Source organism: Staurois parvus, unplaced genomic scaffold (genome assembly GCF_062004578.1).
Source record: "Staurois parvus isolate SC_StPar_1 unplaced genomic scaffold, SC_StPar_1.0 ptg000126l, whole genome shotgun sequence".
NCBI lineage: Eukaryota > Metazoa > Chordata > Amphibia > Anura > Ranidae > Staurois > Staurois parvus.
Window position 1 is genome coordinate 785,316 of NW_028317922.1, and position 14,307 is coordinate 799,622.

The 14,307-nt window shown below is 43.5% G+C and overlaps 1 long non-coding RNA gene across 1 annotated transcript; it reads right to left on the reverse strand.

Moving 5' to 3' along the window:
* Positions 1-1,501: 1,501 nt before the first annotated feature.
* On the reverse strand, positions 1,502-13,803 carry LOC149466504 (uncharacterized). The gene is made up of 3 exons (XR_016312036.1): positions 13,602-13,803; positions 9,712-9,788; positions 1,502-1,885 (listed from the first exon to the last, which is right to left on the reverse strand). It is a non-coding gene; the product is annotated as an uncharacterized LOC149466504 (long non-coding RNA).
* Between the last annotated feature and the right edge of the window lie 504 nt (positions 13,804-14,307).

Genomic DNA, 14,307 nt, shown 5'->3' on the forward strand with positions numbered 1-14,307 from the left:
TAGGATATTCCTAGAGGATACGCTTTAACCCAAGGGGGATCCAGGAGTGATCCATAAGGCATTTAGGCCCTTTTAGGGTCGCAGCAAGGAGGTGATGAGCCAATCTAGCTGTGTGTGGAGTCATCACCAGAGCCTACAAATGCACAAGATTCACCTGCATGATTGCATTTATTGTTGTGGACACTGGTGGCACGTTTTGTTTATGAGATATTACTTTGAGTGATGTGTTTATTTATATTCACTTGCTGTATATATATATTTTTTCTGATATCAGCGGTTTATTTATGGTATGAATAGAGTGTGTTGACACAGAGCACGTGTTTTATAGGGTATATCCCCTGTATTAGGGGGCTTAATATTAGTCATGTCCACCATATGCACAATATCGTGTGATGTTGCACTGTTTTAGCATTCATTCTCATTAAGATTCACGGTTTGTTCCACCATTATATCACATGTTGTTTATGTTGAGATTTAGTTTGTTTTCACCAGAGCGCTGCACTTATTGATTGTTATATTTTGGTTTTTCACTTTAGGTAATAAGGTGCAGGTGTAGCAGCTTATTTTTAGTTTAGTAGGACTGAGCGCAGGAGGTTTTCCCCAATACTTCATGAGCTCCCACACCTATGCTTTTCCTCCTCACCGGTTTCTTGGAAACAAGCATGCACACTAGTTGCGATCATGTGCATTGTTCTATGCACACTGCAAATCCCATAGCCCATCTCAGGAGTGTCACTTTAACATCTCGCAAGGAAGGAGCGTGATTGGCCGGCTATAAGGAGGGGAGGAGCCTGTTTTTTTGTGACACTAAATGATACCTTTATTTTGCACAAAAAAATATATATATAGATTAAACATCCACTAGTTAATGCTCCCATAATCTATTTTCCATTAAATTGCTTCCTACTGTGTATCTGCCTTCTTGTGACATCCGCCATTAACTCCTGAATGTCTCCTATCCCCCAGACTTCTATTCATGTGAAAATAGCAGTGAATATTAGTTATGGCCATGTACGCTGCTCTACACACACTACACAGCCCACGGCCCAATCACAAAAAACAAATGGAGATTTGAAGCAGTAAAAACACATTTTTAAGGTTAACACATTTTTTTACACCAAAGCTTAGTATCACATTTTTAACATCTAACAAAAAAGGAGAGGATTGGCCGGCTATAAAGGGAAGGAGGAAGCCGGATTTTATTTTGTGACACTAAACAAACAATATCCTTATTATTCAGAAAAAATCCAAAACACATCCTCTAGTTCATAGCCCTGTAATAATAATCTATTTTTTATTACATCATTTCTTACTGTGATTTTCTGCTTCCTTATTACATCCTCCATGAGCTCCCATACCTATGCTCCCCCCCCCCCCCCACTTGTTTGTTTGAAACAAGCATGCGCACTAGTTGTGATCATACGCACTGTTCTATGCACACTGCAAATCCCATAGCCTATTTCAGCTTCTGGTGCAGTAAAAAAATAGAAAATGCTGCATTTTGTTCTAAACAGAACCATACTGGAACATGGCAAACTGCATCAAAACTGCACCACAACAGAGTGTGGTGTGAACTGTAAGCAAAAACGTATCAGGAATGCATGGAGAGTGCGTTTTGTGGTGTGAACTGGCCCTACACGAGATCTTTATCTTTCAGAAATAAGAAATACACATCCACTAGTTAACACTCCAGTCATCTATTTTTTGTGCAGCATTTGCTTTCAGTTCTGCGGTCTCAGCTTTGTGCATGAAAGAATAAAGCCGTACCGTCTGGATTATTGGCGGTTGTCAGCAGCATCAGGAGTGAGGTAAGTGAGTCAGGTAGATTGTGGAAATATCTCATCCACTCGATGTCCAATCTGGAATCTTGCAAGCAACCCAGAACCTAGAAATAACGATCATAAAATGATTTAGATGGTGCAACCATTGTACACAGCAAATGTCAAAATGTCAGCATTATAAATAAAGGTGTGAGAAAACTATTCTAGCCAATAAACACCCACCACCAGGGACACAATTCCAACATTTGAATTTCGGGCTCTAAATGCTGATGGATCTAATCTACTGGCCACATTGTCTAACATTCATCAGATACAACACTGTCATATCCTAACTAGGGATGCAAGTGTGATATCGATACTGTCGGTCAAGTACTCGCCATTACCAATTACCGATACTTTGCTATGCCATTGGCGTCCATACAGAATGTATGGACGCAAATTGCACCGCAAAGAATAGCATGCAATTCAAACAGGAATGCGATTCCTGTCCAAATCGCATGTGGTTTCCCCACTGCTCATATGTGAACCCAGACAGTCGTATCCTGAGTTCACACTGGAGCGGGGAGATTTCCCACAGTGGAGAATGGGAGAGTGAGCGTGTGGGGATGTATACTATGGTAGCAGATGGTAGGAGAGGAGAGGAAGCCGCGGAGATTTCAAATCTTCAGACCTGTGAAGCTGCTCTCTCTCCTTTCCTTGCAGGTATGACAGTTCGGGCTAAAGAGATTTTGATTGGTCAGCACCGTTACCTGAACGATGCTGACCAATCAGATGGCGTCTAGCCCATACTGACATCCCTGCATAGAGAGGAGAGAAAGCAGCTTCACAGGTCTGAAGATTTGAAATCTCCGTGAGTTCCTCTCCTCTCCTTGCAGCGATAACAGTAGGGGCTAGACAGCATCCGATTGGTCAGCACCCTCCATCTGAAAATATTCTTTATGGAGCATGGAGACAGCGCTGCAGTGGTAATTATGCAAGGCCGTAGATTATGCTTTTTTTTTTTCGTTCAACTAGCAGGCTGAACGAAAAAAACAACTGGATTCCCCTGTTAATATAGTTTGTGTTGATGGGGGATTCGCTCTCATGAAGCCAGTTTTATTCTGACAGTGGGGAGACTTTCCCACTGTCAGAATACAATGATCAGTGTTGCCCGTGTCACTGATCGAGCAAATAAAACACAACAGGCTGGTGGTACAGAAGTCAATCGAGTGACCGACTTCTATACCACCAGCCAGCCCATACAGTAGATGGATTGAAATTCTGCTGGTCCGTGCTGAACTTCGATCCATCTATGGACAACCTATGGTTCACAGGTTTCCAATCTCTCTTCTAGAAACTTGAACGCAGATATAAAAAAAACAAATAATGCAGTTATGTTATAATCAAAAGTAATTAAAATATGTTATAAATACTAGTACAAGTACTGGCATTTTACTTGGCACCATCCTCCTGCAAACCCCTGTACAGTAGATCACAGGGTGGGAAAGTGAGGGGTAGCATTAGTGGCCAATCAGGAGTGTGCCGACAAGGATCTTGCTGACAGAAGGCGAGAACAAAGAGATTAACTCATCGGCCTACCGTTGCCCTTCCTCTGTCCAATCTCAGGCTTGCAGTGGAGAGGTGACAAAGCTGTATTGCTATGTTGTAGTACATGAATGTCAACACAACAACCTAACTCCACTGTCTGGCAGGGCTGCATAAACTTCTGCACCCGACAAATACAAATCATCTTTAGCAGTTTGTCTGGAGGACAAAAAAACAAAACAGAAAAGTAAAAACTTTCAAGATAAAAAAAATTAAATGTTGCTGCAGTTTGTATGTCCATTTCCTCTCTGCACACAAAGCATAACCACTTGCCCTCCAGAGGATTTACCCCCCTTCCTGACCAGGCTATTTTTTGGGTTACTGTAACTGACAATTGCGCAGTCATGCAACGCTGCACCCAAATTACATTTTCTCCCATGAATAGAGCTTTCTTTCTGTGGTATTTGATCGCCTGTGCGTTTTTTATATTTTGCGCTACAAAAAAAAAAGAAAAAAAAAAAAACACAATTTGGAGGAAAAAAACTTTATTTTTGACTTTTTGCTATGAAACATGTCCAGTAAAAAAAAGTTAAAAAAAAAATCAAATTTCATCATAAATTTAGGCCAAAATGTCTTTGCTAAAATAAATCCCAATAAGTGCAAATGAATTGGTTTACGTGAAAGCTATAGCGTTTACAAATGGCGGTATATATACATTGAGATTTTTTTTTCTTACTAGTAATGGCGGCGATCAGCAACTTATAGAGGGACTGCGGAGGACATTCTGACACTGGGGGGAACTGACTTGGCGTCACTGACATTTCCAGTGACACCAACACAGTGATCAGTACTAATAAAAAGCACTGACCCTGAACGGGACCCGGTGATTGACAGCCAAGGCTGCGAATAGTGGCGAGGGTAGGGGCGCACGTCCTCTACCAGGAAATGCAAAATCACACATACAGATACATGCGCAATATATATATATGTGTGTGTAGGTGAATTGGACCCTGTCTAAATTGGCCCTAGTATGTGTATGTATGAATGTGAGTTAGGGACCTTAGATTGTACACCCCTTGAGGGTTAGGGACTGATGTGAATGTACAATATATATGTAAAGCGCTGCGTAAATTGACGGCGCTATAAAAGGACCTGAAAAAAATACATACACACACACATGATTTTGCGCACCACTGCTGGAGATATTTTTTGGTGGTATTTGCATTTTTATATTTTTGCGCTATAAAAAAAAAAAAGACTGACAATTTAAAAAAAAACAAAAACCAGTATTTTTTACTTTTTGCTAGGTGAGGGTGAGGGACACAGTTGTGGTCTGACCCCATTGAACATGACATGTTGTTTAACCACTTGCCCTCCAGGGGATTTACCCCCCTTTCTGACCAGGCCATTTTCACGATACGGCGCTGCGTTGCTTTAGCTGACAATTGCGCAGTTATGCAGCACTGCACCCAAATGAAATGTATGTCCTTTTTTTCCCCCACAAATTGAGCTTTCTTTCGGTGGTATTTGATCGCCTGTGCGTTTTTTAATTTTGCGCTTTATAAAAAGACTGACAATTTTGAAGAAAAAAAAAAAAAAACAATATTTTTTACTTTTTGCTATAAAACATACCCAATAAAAAAAAATAAAAAAATAAAATTTCTTCATAAATTTAGGCCAAAATGTATTCTGCTACATGTCTTTACTAAAAAAAAATCCCAATAACTGTATATTTTGTTTACGTGAAAGTTATAGCATCTACAAGTGATGGTATATATATGCTGGAATATTTTTTTTTTTTATGCTAGTAATGGCGGCAATCGGTGACTTATAGCGGGACTTCGGTGGGCATTCTGATACTGGGTGGGAACTGAATAACTGCCACTGACATCTCCAGTGACACTAATACAGTGAACGGTGCTAATAAAAAGCACTGACACTGTACTAATGACACTGGGCAGGAAGGGGTTAACATCTGGGGCGATCAAAGGGTTAACTGTGTGCTGTGTGTGTTTTACTACGTATGCTGTGTTTTTTACTTGGGAGACATGCTGCTTTGTATCTCTCTGCTGTGCAGAGAGATACAAAGCAGCATGTCCATATTGACAGGAGAGAGATCTGTGTTTACACACAGATCTCTCCCCTCTCAGCCCTGCCGACAATCACCAAGTCCCGGCTAGGAATCGCTGGCTGGGAACCAGTGATTGACATATCCAGCAGCCAATGACCTCCTTTATTGTATACTCTTTGTAAAATCAATGACAGTGCAGCAGGATGAAAGACTACCCCTAACATGTTTTATGCCAACCAGCACCCTATGAGTAAGCGTTGGTTGGCGTGAAGCAAGCTAGAGTAGTCTTGTTCATCCTGCTGCATTGTAATTCATTTATGAAGAGTATACAATCAAAGTTAATGTTGTTTACCGGTCATGCAGTCATCTGATTTTCTCCATGCCTCAAGTTTACAGTGGAGAACTGGATTAGCAGCTGGGATTTTGGGCAGAGAGAGGTGGACGGACCCAGAGCAAGATTGTATAGTAAATATGGGAGCGCTGTGCAGAATATGAGCCCTGTTTACATTAGGTGAACAGAAGCTTGCTGGTGGGTGAAAGTGACCAGGACCGTTCATGAAGCGCAGTGCTACTCGCACATGTGCAGCGGGTACCCGGATGTGAAGCCGCAAGCTGTCACAGCCGGGTGCCCAATCTGAAGATGCCGGTGCCTGGAACACAGGACGGCCGGTGAAACGGGCTACAGGGGACACACAATGGGACCGAGGGACAGGTAAGTGGCTGTTTTTTAAAAGTCAGCAGCTTCAGGTTTTGTAGCTGCTGACTTATTTTTGGACAGGGTGAGTGGAACTTCGCTTTAATGCATAAAATCCATTAAGTTAAAAACCCTTGAGGATTTAGAACTACTTTAATGCCTGAACTCAGCTGCTGCAACTAGAAAATGAGGCAGAATACTGCACATGCACATAGATTGAACCTTGTAGCACCCATGCTACAACTGTGCGCCCACTATGGGGTGCGCACATGTAGCATGCAGCCAGTTCTGCAAACAGCAGGATGGAGGGGGATCAAGGGGCCAGAGGTTTCTGTAGAAAAGACCCCTAATGCATATGTAAAGGAAACCAAGAGCAGCATTTTAAAATGAGGACCACTGGTAGGTTCCATTCAAGGAATCTGGAATTGCATACAGGAGAATTGTTGTTCAAAGTTACTAAAGGCGAACATTCACTTTATTAGACTTTCAGTTTGATGACAGGTTTACACCATGCCCAGAGCTGAATTGCACAAGAAAGCGCTCTGCATTCCTGTGCGGTGTGAATTCAAGGCCATGAATTTTGAATGGGCTAAAGTCGCACTGCACTGTGCCACACTGGGGTATATTTACTAAAGCTTGGGAGTGCAAAATCAGGCTCACTTCTGCATAGAAACCAATCAGCTGCTAACCTCAGCTTGTTCAATTAAGGTTTGGCAATAAAACCTGGAAGCAGACTGGTTTCTATGCAGAAGTCAGCCTGATTTTGCACTCCCCAGCTTTAATAAATAAGCCCCACTGTAACCAGATCACATGGTACAAAAGTACCATGCAATCTGGTGCGGGCAAACACACTGCATTTGTGACCGGCACTTGGGGTGTCATTAAATTTCTATTGACACCCGCTGCAGATTGCCAAAGCTGTATGTTTTGCATCTAGGTTTAATTGCAAAGGAAAGCACAGCATGTTCCTGCGTGATTCAGATGTGGGCATGTGAGAACTGGCCTTATTAGCCTGTTTTTGGTGTAAAATACGTATAAATTCTAGGTCAGCCGGACAGTAATGGTTATTACCTGTACAGAAAGGTCAGTGCGGTAACGCACGTCTGATGTTACAGTTAGAGATGAGGGCTTCTCAAAAAAGGCAAAAGCAAAATTCACAAATATGGTGACATACAGGATCCTTAAAAAGTAAGCAATAATAGATAATAAAATAAATACAACTTTACAGCAGAGATGTGTTATTCATTGGAGGGATTAGATAAAAGTCAAATGTCCCCAGACATCCCAGGATGTAGAAAACACCTCCAGAGGCTTTGCTTCTGGTATTTCAAATTAAAATCCAAGGACAGGCAGAAGAGGCAGTTCTACCTTCAACCATGGACTGCACTACAGGGTTTTCAAATCCAGTTACTGGAAATATCCCACTTTTTATCAACTAAAATAAGAGTTAAAAGGCAAACGTTACCTGTGTCTTTTGACAGATATACCCAGTAAATATTTTACCATTGCAGTACCTCTAGCATCTCCCCTGCAACCTTCATACAGTCTATAGCCCCTTTAGAGTCTCCCTGCCTGCCACCTACAGATTATAGCCCCTCTAGTATCTCCCTTCGTGCCACCTACACCCTCTATATTCTCTCTAGTATCTCCCTGCCAACCCACCACCTTCAGGGAAGTTTGCCTGTCATTCTAGAACCGTGGCCACTCTGCACCTCCTTCCCACCACCACCTACAGGAGGTCACACAGAGGATGGCTTTCTGATCCAGTTTGCAGTTGTGTTTTGCACTGCAGACCCTATGCAAATCCAGGTCTGCCAGGATTGCCTCCATGTAACAGGATTTGAGAATGGTGACTCGCTCATGATAGCAAATAATGCATTGTGGGAAGGCAGGGGGTATAGCCATGTGTTTTTATACCTGGAAGTACTGGGATTTTCACTGGTGTGGATATGGGAGGTAGACAGGAACTAGGAAGGTAATTAATCACTTCCCGTGGGGCCCATGTATATAAACGGCCAGACGGGAGCAGTGCAGGGGTGGGTGGCCGATTATAATCGTCCTCCCCGCTCCCTACCTGTGTGCACCCAGCACCGCGATTGTTGTACAGGACGTCTGTGTGACGATCACGTGATCACTGATTGGCCAATCAGTGATCACATGAAGAGTAGTAAGCAAGATGTAATTTCTGACATCATTGCTTACTACGTGTGAAATCTGTGAATGATCACAGAGGTGACATGGTACAAGGCTATTCACAACAGCCTTGTACCATGTGACAAGCTGTGACCAATCACAGCTCACACAGTATTTCTCAATGGCTGCAAGAATGCAGCCAGAGAAGAGTAGAAATTATTGCTTTTACAGCTTTTATGGGTGTAAAAGCAATCAGTATAAAAAAAAAAATCTTCAACACCCCCCACAAGTAGTGACACTGTACTACTTGTGGGGGGTGATGAAGATTTTTTTTTTTTTACTGCAAGGGTGACAGTATGTTGACAAAAAAAACATAAATAACAATATAAAGAAATAAAATAAAAATGTAAAAAGAGTTTTTGAAAAGTTATAATAATTTTTGGTTATAAACTAATTTGTTTTTTTTTTTTTTTACTAACAAGATAACTGAATAAATTTTGGCCAAGATTTATGAAGAAAGATTATTTATTTTTTCAAAATATTTGGGACTTTTTCATTTATATAGCAAAAAAAAAAAAATCCCAGTGGTGAATAAATACCACCAAAATAAAGTTTTATCCATCTCAAAAAATGCTAAAAAATTCATATGGGTACAGTGTTGCATGACCGCGTAATTGTCATTCAAAGTGTGATAGTGCTGAAAGATGAAAATTGGCCTGGACAGGAAGGGGGTAAAAGTGTCCAGACTTGAAGTGGTTAAAAGGCATTTACCAAATTTTTTTTTACTATTTAACTATCTTAAACTAGGAAAAAGTGTTATTCCTGCCAAAACCTTTTTTCCAAAGAAGGTGGGATGCAGTTAGGATCTCTGTCTGTGCTCACTGCAGGGGAGATTCCTCCTCCCTACATGTTCAAAGGTACAGGAAGTGAACGGAATCTCTCTAGGGACGCATCAGCAAATAAAACCACTTTATTCATAGAAGGGGAAGTGTTAGAACCTCTGTGATTTTTTTTTTGCCTTTCATATAGTGTAAACGTTAGCTGGGTATACACAGTCTTTTTTCAAGCAACCAGTTGATTGAATGGGAAGAAAAAAAACAAAAGAAAAACCGAAAAACAACTTCCCAAATCCCAGCATGCACACAAGTGAGGGATACACACGTACTGAGATATGGGCAGTTCCTGCTGGACAGGAGGAATTTCAATACGCATATACCCTGCTTTACTCTCCTCATTTCCTATGTGGGTTAAGTGAAATTTCCTTGATAAATGTCAATAGAAACTCAACAGATGTCCTAACACTTCCATTTGCAAAAACAATAGAAAAAATGATTTTGTTTGAAGATTCACCTTAAATCCATCTCATTTATTACTGTGCCGGAACCCATAGAGGATGCCAGTGAATAATGGAGATGTGGACATGGAAGGATTGTGTACCATGTATTGCCTATAGCCAACACACAGCAAGTATTTATACAGCAATAAATGAAAAATAAAAGCTTACTTACTACTGGCACAGATCAGAATAATCCCAGCAATAGAGCTGCAGAGAATACAGATCAACACGATGGTCTATGGAGCGATTCTGCGAACAGAAAGAACACAGCCAGGTCATAAAATAAAGACTAACAAAGCATTCCCATTCCACCAATACAAAAGCAGTTACTCATACGCATTCTTATAACCACTCAATGCCGTCATCTTTCTCATCATCTTAAAATATTTAGGGATGGTTACCTGCAAAAGACACCTGGCAATTAGACCCCTGATGTCTCCCCTGCCCTTCACTGAAGCCAATGAAGCGCAGATCACGCAGTGCGAGTCTGAGGTTCAAAGGTGGAAAACTGGAACCCGGGAAACATAGTGGGAGGTGGTAGGGGAATTGGATGGTGCATTAACGGGGACCCATGAAAGTGATCCATCAGCTGTACATCCACCAGATCGCTTCTACCTGACAGCTGAAAATCGGCTTGTTAAAGATACATGCTACAGGACCTGGGAAACTGTGTAAAACCCTCTGCTGCTGCAGACATATGCCATACATGAGTGGAAGCAATAGGATTCAATAAAGTCCTAAAAGGCTACGTTCACCTTTCTGACCAGATTTCATATTAAATCTATATTTAAGGTGTAACATAACATATGGTCACCTTCTCCAACCCCCCCATCCTGAAACTGCACCCCACATCACCGGAACCACAGAGTGCTTCTACATGCACAAAAAAAAAACAAAGATACAAATATCCAGTGATTGTGTTTCCAAGTGCAATTAACACAATACTATGCACCTCACATTTTGGGGGCATGACCCCCTTTTCCAAGTCCTGAAAAAAGACATGAAAAAAGGGGGCCAACACTGTACCAGAAACAGGCCTCAGCGATTCAACCGTGGCCTCCACCCTCTCTTCCGCTAGCAGTGCCAGCTTTGTCCACAGCTGTGGCACATGCAGGGTCCCCGGCACCTTGAGCAAGCCGGCGCTGAGGACTGAACTGGTGTTCTGGTCCTCCCTCTGCCCCACTGGTGTCACACTTTGGATAGGACACTTCATGTGCCAGCATGGGTACCCCCAGACAAGTGTGGATGCATAAGGAGGCACAAGGCACGAGAGTTCCTCACAGAGATCTGCGATTTTGATATTGTATTATGTAATATGGTTCATTATTAAAGGATTCATTGCACTAGGGCACATGTGTGCTTTGTCTATTTTTTGTTTATGCTTCTACCTGAGGCTGTTTGAGTTTGATTTAGGTGCAGCTGTGTATGGCTCTGATCACACAGCCATGTGACCAATTCACAGGGATCAGTGATTGGAAAGACTACAAGTCCCATCTGCCACAAGAGCAGAGGAACTCACAGATCTAATTAGAGCGCTGTGTGGTGGTGTCACTATACTTGTAATCCATTGATATTTTCCTCCACTTCCAAAACAGTATGTGCATACCTCCAGAGAGACTGGGGGCTGGGCTGGGGACGATGCAGGAGCCTATGCACTGCACCAGCAATAAACTGATTGTAACTGCCATGCTCTGCAGGCTTCAATGCACTTTATTCTGACTCAGATTGTTGTGATAGCAATTTATCCCTTGTGAGACCTCTCTGCCTAGCCTGTATAAACGGATATAATCACTGTGGACAATCCTTATCAGATAGCTGAACTCACCAATACTGTGTTCATCCAGAAGTTGCTTTATTCTGTACATGTGAAACAGGATACAGCAGAATGAATGGTTTCCAGTATTATGCGGTCAAAAGATGATACTTTCTGTAGCGTACTATGCAGAATACATGTGTCCCTGTTACATGTGGACTGTTAGCTGCCTCCATGACACAGGAAGTCCTGTACTCAAGAAGAAGGGAGGAGCTTCATATACAAAGGAACTGTGTCATAGATCTCAGGGAGGCAATATGAAAAACAAATGCATTACCAAATAAGGCCACTGGTGGCAGCATATAACTAACTATAGAAATATCCATAGGAAATGGTACAAAGAATAAACGATATGAATTCTCATGAACATTAACAGAAATATTAACTGTGTAACAGCATACACGTATTTGTTTATTTTACCATGGTTGCATTTATTCAATCTTTTCAACTATTCCTTTATAATCCATCATACTAAAACATATACAGTGCTATCCTATGCGGTTATCAAAGAGCCACGATGATATAGAACTGATTTGACCATCGACAAGAGATTACAGCTGGCACTGTGCTTTACTGAATAAACTACTAAGGCTACCCAGTTCAACTTGTCAGCCAGCCCCAGTCTAACAATGGATTTTGCACAAGGAACATGGATAGGTATAACTTATCAAAGAGGGGGATAAGATAGCCAGTTCAACATGCCAGCCAGCCAACAACCGTCCATGTTCACTGCTGTAAAAGCCAGTTACTTGATTGGATTGCGATCTAGAGAACTGGAGGCCAAGTCAACACCTCAAACTCCCTGTACCCCTCCAACCATTTTGCAGTGTGGCGGGGAGCATTCTCCTGCTGAAAGAGGCCACTGCCATCCAGGAACAGCGTTTCCATGAAGGGTTGGACTCCATCAGCAGCAATGCTTAGGTAGGTGGTCTGTAGAAAGTAACTTCCACATGAATGGCAGGAGCCAAGGCTTCCCAGCAGAACATTGCCCAAAGCACCACCCTGCCCCCACCGACTTACCTTCTTCTTATACTGCATCCCACAGCCATCTCCTCCCCAGGTAAGTGAGACACACCCAACCATCCACATGATGTAAGAAAACTAACGTGATTCTTCAGACCCGCCACCTTCTTCCATTACTCCGTGCTCCAATTCTGATGCTCATGTGATCATTGTAGGGGCTTTTGTCTGTGGAGCTGGGTCAGCATGAGCACCCTGACTAGTCTGCAGATATACAACTCCCATAGACAACAAACTGTGATGCCTATTTTTCTGGTTTCAAAACTTCAACTTCAGAGACAACATGTTCACTTGCTGCCTAATATATCTCAGCCACTTTCAGATGTCATTGTAAGCAGATAATCAATGTTCCCTTCACCTGTCAATGGTCGTAATGTTCTGGCTGATCAGTGTCCTGTATACAGATCCCAGTATACAGGATTATATTATATACAGATCCCGATATTATTGTATAGAATATAAAACCCTGTCTGATATTCTGCAAATAGAGACGTCATGCCGGGTGTAGCTGATCTCTCCGGGATAATGGCCTCTAATCGCACCCCCCCTCCGATCGCACACCCCCTTTTGATCGCATCCTGCCCTAAAATCATGCATTCCCTTACGATCACACAACCCCCTCCGATCGCATCCCCCCTGCGATTGCATCCCGCCCCCCGATCCCATCCCTTCCTACAATCACATCCCGCCCTCCGATCGCACCCTGCCCTCAGATCGCACACCTGCCTTCTGATCACATTACGCCCTCCGATCGCATCCCCCTCACCCATCGCATCCCCGCCTTCCAATCGCATCCCCACCCTTCGATCGCACACTCCCCTCCGATCGCATCACCCCCTCTGATTGCATCCTGCCCTCCAATCGCACCCCCCCTCTGATCGCACACCTCCCTCCGATCGCACACCCCCCTCCAATCGCACACCCCCCTCCGATCGCATCCTGCCCTCCGATCGCACACCTGCCTTCCGATCACATCTCACCCTCCAATCGCACACCCCCACCTCCGATCACATCCACCCCCCCTCCGATCGCATCCCCCTTACCTATCAAACCCCCGCCTTCCGATCGCATCCCCCCCTCTGACTGCACACCCCCACCTCCGATCGCACCCCCCCCTCCAATCGCATCCCCCACCCTCCAATTACACCCCCCTCCGATCGCATCCTTCTCCCCTATCGCACCACTGCCCTCCGATCGCATCCCCCCTCCGACCACAGGGCCGCTCTCACCATTACTGTCCAGGGCCCTCCATGCACCAAGGGCCCCCCTCCAGAGGAAGAGGGTCCGGTGTAGCGGCAAGATCTGTCTCCCATGAAGATCTGTCCCCCTTGAAGCAAATGCGCATGTCCCTATTTCAGGCACGATCATTCGATTACAGAACTACTGCATCCGACCATGTACCTTGAAGTAACCCCTTCATGCCAATCTGTTGGAACATCACAGAGGTACTCAGAAGAGATCGGCGTGTCTGCTGGGCAAAGCAGGACACAGACAGGATTGGAAGGATGAGTCATTTAACCCTTAGATGCTGAGTGATCTGCACAGTATACAGGCTGATTCATTTATTGTGTACATGATAAATCCTCTGCAGCACACGGACACAATATTTAACCCTTTACACGCTACGCCATTCGCATGGGTACACGCCAATGTAGGATGTCAGTGCGGTTGCAGTTCTGTCACTGGAGGGTGTTACTTTGGTAGGGGTGCTGTTTACGGCAGAAGGGGCTGTAGTGCGAGGGGTCACGATGTATCTGTGGCTGTTGAGGGGGTACTTGTGGGGTGGAAGTCTGTCAATATTTGTTCGGGTAGTTTTGGTGTGGAGGTCTGTGGGTGGTAGGCGGTGTGACAGCAATATCTGTATCCCTTGAACATCTGTAGTGGTAGGGAGTGGGTGCTCATCACTAGGGGGACCAGGCATAGTTAGTTGAGGGG